General features: G+C 34.5%; 1 non-coding gene across 1 annotated transcript; it reads left to right on the top strand.

Annotated features, from left to right (window-relative positions):
- The first annotated feature begins 4,701 nt into the window (after positions 1–4,701).
- Positions 4,702–4,808, top strand: LOC136221115 (small nucleolar RNA R71). Its single transcript, XR_010684903.1, has one exon. It is a non-coding gene; the product is annotated as a small nucleolar RNA R71 (small nucleolar RNA).
- Positions 4,809–5,937: the final 1,129 nt, after the last annotated feature.

Here is a 5,937-nt window from a genome sequence, read left to right as displayed (position 1 = left end):
GCGATTAGCCTCAGTGACAGCCGGCTTGTGTCCAACACGCTTTGCTCTAGGCATGGTTATGGTGTTTAGGGTTTAGTATGAAAGAAAAGAGAGAAAAGCTTGAGGTTGAAGATGAAGTAGAGGTGTTGTGGAGACTTGAAGTTGAAAGGTGTAGGTGATTGAAAAGGGTAATGATGAAATTGGGAAGAGTAAAAGTAAGGTATTGGGAAGAGGTAAGAGTAGGGGATTGGTTAAAATTGGAGGTGATGTAAGGTTTGTGGAAGTAATAGGTATATATAGGGTTTGAGTAGGAAGTTAAATAGTTAGAGTAGGAATAGGAATTGGAATAGGTAGAGTTGAAATAGGAAGAGTAATTAGGTAGAGGGAGAATAGGAAAAGGAATAGGTATAGGTTGAAATGGGAAGAGGTGGAAAATATAGGCCAAAATCGGACTTGGAGTGCCTTAAATACGCGTGTCGCGGTCGTGGATGTGTATCCGCGGTCGCGGATCGCGTTTTTAAACCAATTTTGTCTCTGAAATTTTTGAAGAAATTTTTGAAGTTACCGAGAATCCAGAATTCGCGGCCGCGAATCGCGTTGGGCAGCAAAAAATTTTGTCTGAATTTGGAGTAAATTTGCTGAAGTTACCGAGAATCTATTAATTCTCGGCCGCGGATCACACGGTGGTCACCCAATTCTGCATAATAACTTCAATTCATGTAATTTCTTGATAGTTTGGAACCTGTACTCCTTTAAAATGTGATCTGTACTTAAAAACATTAATGTAAAACATTAAATGATAAGGAAAACCAAAGGTTTATCCTTATTAATGGAAAATTAAAAAATGCATTAAGTAATAAATGTTAAAATTATGAATATGAAAGGTTTGTAACTAAAATTAATTGAAGCATTTATGTGCATTTATTAATTTAAGTTAAATGAATCTTATTTTAGGAACTTGAAATTTAATTATTAATCAATTAATTAGTTAATGAATGGATTAAGTTTGCATTTAATTGATTCATTGGTATAGATTTATGAAATTAAAATGTAACCATATAATCAAAAACAAAGTATAATGCAAAAGAGAAATTTTTATTTATTAACATATATTTACAAACAAACAAAACACAAGCTATGCCAAAAATTCGTCCCCTTCAATCGGGATTTTCTTAGCCCTATATCGTTCTATTTGCAACTGCACGAAGGCTTGATGTTCTGGTGCAGAAAGAAAATTTGGTCCTGATCGAAAAACTCGCTTCACTAGACCTTCAAATTCTAAAAATTCATAGTCTAGCATCGGGAAAGATTCAGCATCACTCCAAGGAACAGAAATACTGCCATTGGTCCCTAGTATTATTCCACATATAATATTCCCGAACCCAACCTTCTTAGCCTTGGATCTAGATGCGGCAACAAGACCCTCCATCAGAATTTTTGAAGAATCAACCACGTTGCCTTGAAATATATCGCCAAGGACATAAAGATCAGATTCTTGGACGACACTACTGAACGTGCGACCGAACAGGCTGTGACTCAGAAACTTATGCAAATATAGCATAGAGTTGGAATAGAAAGACTTATTATAGGCAAGTTTTGGGTGGAAAGGCCAGATGCCGGTGAGCATTCGCCAAATATCAGTGGACGTCATATCTCTTCCATGGTGACGTTTGGTAGTATCCTTTAAGGGAAAACCAAACCAAACATGTAATTCAGGATATCCAAAAGTGAAAGTTTTGCCATCCCGACGAAAACTGAGACGCACCCGACGTTTGTTAACAAAACGCACTGTACAGAAGAACTCTAATATCTAGTCTCCAATTATAGGAAACTTCATATCAACAAATCTGGTCCATCCTAATCGCTCCATGTAGCGACTCATATCATCTTTAATTCCCAACTGATCGTTAAGAAAGTCATCCATGTATAGCATTCCGACAAAGAATGTGTATCGTAGCCTCAAGAAGCGCATTCCCTCTTCATGATTAAAGATAGGAAAGTTACATCCATAACGCTCTGATATATCAACACGTTTATTTCGTGAAGCAATAACTTTCTTAGATGAAGTGCTTGAGGAAGCCATGATGTTTGGAAAGAAAAAGTTCTGAACTTAGTGTCTAGATTTGTGAATGGTAAGAAAATCAGAGATAGTTCTGATAGAGATGAAAAGAAAGTGACAGAAAACTGAACCTCTAGAACCTATTTATAAAATCCTAGGATAAAAAGAGGTGTTGTTTTTGAAATGAAAAGGTATGAAACAAACCTCTTAAAAATGAAAAAACTCAATTTTTCGTTTCTGAAGAGTTGCATCTGCTGGAAAAAGGGTTAATTTGGGCATAATTTCCCCGTGTCGCGACCGAGGATGCTGACCCGCGGTCGCGACACGCTGATTTCCCTGCGGAAATCAGTTGTCAAAACTCCAAATTTCTGATCCTCTACCGAGAATCCTCATCCTCGGTAAGTTCAAAAATTTTCCTTTCAATTTTTAATCAGAATTCTCAACTGAGAATCTGAAATCCTCTACAAGTCCAGAAATTTTCCTGGCTGCTAGTTATACCCAAATTCTCAACTGAGAATTTTAAATTCTCTATAAGTTCAGAAATTTCTTACCTCATTAAGAATTCTATATATGTGAATTCTCAACTGAGAATTTCAAATTCTCAACTGAGAATCACTGAATTTTCTAATTCTCATTAAATTCCTAAAAATTAATTAAAATCATGACTCGAATATATTTTTCTATATCTGAAATTCTAATAAAATGATATAATCTAAAACAAAACAAAAATAAAAATAAAAATAAAAAAAATAATAAAAACTAACTATTAGAAAAATGAAATGATTTATATGTCAGGAAATCTTGTTACGAAATTAGTTCCTATTTCGGAAATATTTTCGTAATAAATTTTGTTAAGTTTCCTACTAGCCCAATATTCTTTGTTGTACCTCAAATGGTTTGGTAACTCTTTAAGTTCTAATTTAGGTGGAATTACGACTGAAGGCGGAACTGGTCCATCTTCTCGAATCAAAGGCTCTGGGTCCTTATCTTCTAATTCTTCACCCATTATAGGTTCTATTATTTCTTCTCTTTGAACAATGTCATTAACACATTCTTCAATTAAATCAAGCTTCATACAAGCGAAATCCTCCATAGGATATTTCATCGCTTGATTCATATCGAACTCGATCTTATCGTCACCTATTCGTAAAACTACTTTTCCTTCCGACACATCAACTAGAACACGTCCCGTGTTCATGAATGGTCTACCAAAGATTAGCGGACAATTAGCATCATAAGCAAAATCTAAGATAACAAAATCAGTAGGAAAAATAAATTTGTCAACTTTTACCAAAACGTCTTCAATTATACCATATGGTCTTTTAGTGGATTGATCCGCTAATTGCAAAACCATATTGGTACGCTTGATGTCTTCTTCTAAACCTAATTTCTCAAAAATAGACAATGGCATCAAGTTTATACTAGCTCCTAAATCGCAAAGACAACTTGGGAATTCCATAGTTCCCAAAGTACACGGAATGGTAAAGCATCCGGGATCTTTGAGTTTAGTAGGTAATTTGCTTGATACTATCGAACTACATTCTTCAGAAAGTGAAATGGATGAAATTCCTTCCCAACTAATTTTTTTTGAAATTAAATCTTTCAAGAATTTTCCATAATTAGGAATTTGCGTAATTGCATCCATGAATGTTAAATTTATATGCAAATTTTTAAGTTTGTCTAAAAATGATAAAAGTTGTTTATCATGGTCCTTATTTCGGACCCTGTGTGGAAAAGGTGGCTTTGGTACAAAAGGTTTTGGATTAGAGTCAATTGGTGTATCTTTTTGTTTTAACGTATCTTCTTTGGGTTTTGGTAAATCATTTCCAGGTAAAGTTGAATTTCCGGGCATTTCCGGACCTAAGTAGTTTTTCCCCGAACGAAGAGTGATAGCCTTAACATGCTCTTTCGGATTTTCTTCCGTTTGGCTGGGAAGACTTCCCTCTTTGCGGGATGGAATTGATTTAGCAAGTTGTCCAATTTGAACCTCCAAATTATGGATGCTAGATGATTGGTTTTTGATAAGCTGATCGAATTTATTTTCGATCCGTTTAAAACCATCGTCTTGATTACTTACCTTTCCATTCATAGCATCTATAAATTTCTCGATTTTTGAAGATAAAGTGCTAATCGTATCTCTTGTTTGATTTTGATAATTATTTATACGATATTGATTAGCATTTGCATTATTATTATTATTACCATCTTTCCAGTTAAAGTTAGGATGATTTCTCCATCCAGGATTATAAGTATTAGAATAAGGATTAGTAGTTTGGTTTTGTCCTTGGACAAAATTTACCTGTTCTATCTCATTCATACCTTCGTAGTCAATGTCTCTCTGGATCGGATCATTAGGATCGCATGGTGCCATAAATTTATCAATTTTGTGCGATAAGGCAGAAAATTGGGCTTGTAACATTGCTACAGGATCAAGATTCATTATACCTTTAACCGATGATGTACATGAGGATGATGGTTGCGCCGTTGGTATATGTCCACGCTCTGCAGGCCACATACTGCTGTTGATTGCCATTTCCTCCAAAAGTTCTCTTGCTTGGGCGGACGTCTTCTTCATAAATAACCCTCCAGACATAGCATCTAATGAACCTCTAGTCGTAGGATTTAATCCATTATAGAATGTCTGCATTAAAAGTGCATCTGGCAATTGGTGGTGTGGGCATAAACGTTGAAGTTCTTTAAAACTTTCCCAAGCTTCATAAAGAGTTTCATTATCATTTTGTGTAAAAGATGTCAACTCTTTGATGACTCTTGCGGTTTTTGCTAAGGGAAAATATTTTTGTAAAAATGCTTGGGCTAATTGGTCCCAAGTTTCAAATGTTGCAGCAGGCATAGAAGTTAACCAAATTTTTGCCTTATCCTTCAAAGTGAAAGGAAAGAGGCGAAGTTTGATTGCTTCGGCTGTTACATCAGTAATTTTAAAAGTGTCACAAATTTCTAAGAAATTTGTCAAATGTGCATTAGGGTTTTCGTTAGGCAATCCGTAAAACGTTACGTTGTTTTGCAACATATTAAGCAAAGCAGACTTAATTTCAAATTGATTTGCGTTTATACGGGGTCTAACTACACTATTAGTTACACCGGCCATTCCTGGCCTAGCATAATCCATAAGTGTCGGTGGATCGGCCATGATTTCTGGCTGGTCTACTTTAGTTTTTAAGGGTGTTTTGTCTTTGTTTTTGTTGTTTTTCTTGTTTTTCTTAAGTGTTCTTTCAATTTCTGGATCAAAAGGATCTAGTGGCGTGCCCGAATTTCGCGAACTGCGCATGAACTTGAAATTGTTACACGAGCCAAACTACCTTCAAAACAAAATTGAAAACAAAATGTGTTATATAAACTCGAAAATAAATAAAATATAAAAATTGTATAAAAATAATGTATAAACCTATATTCGAAAATAAAATACAAAAAATAAAAATTTGTCAAAATTTTTGGCGTATCCCCGGCAACGGCGCCAAAAACTTGTTGAGCGATTTCCGCAAGTGCACGGTTTCGCTTGTAGTAATAAAAATATCGATCCCACAGGGATACGTTTTTTTAACGAAAAAACTTATTTTTGAATTATTAATTTCGAACTTGTTGGATTTATTATTAAATGTAAATGAAAAGTGAAAATTGGAGGAAATTTATTTGATTGAATTTGTGAACTTTGAGTATTTGAAAATGCTGGAATAAGATTATGTATTTAGAATAAATCGATTGTTAGAAAGATCATCTGATTTTAAGGATGAATTTTACAAAACATGAACATTTAGAACTTATTAGAAAAATGAATGAATTTGTTCATTTGCATTAAGCAAAGAAAACAACTTAAACTTTGTATCGTTTATGATGATGAAATAAATGACGGAACCTCTAATTAATTGGCTTTGAACGCGACA

The sequence above is a fragment of the Euphorbia lathyris genome, chromosome 2, assembly GCF_963576675.1.
Source record: "Euphorbia lathyris chromosome 2, ddEupLath1.1, whole genome shotgun sequence".
Taxonomy (NCBI): Eukaryota; Viridiplantae; Streptophyta; class Magnoliopsida; order Malpighiales; family Euphorbiaceae; genus Euphorbia; species Euphorbia lathyris.
Note: the sequence above shows the minus strand (reverse complement) of the source record. Positions and strands in the feature narration are given on the sequence as shown.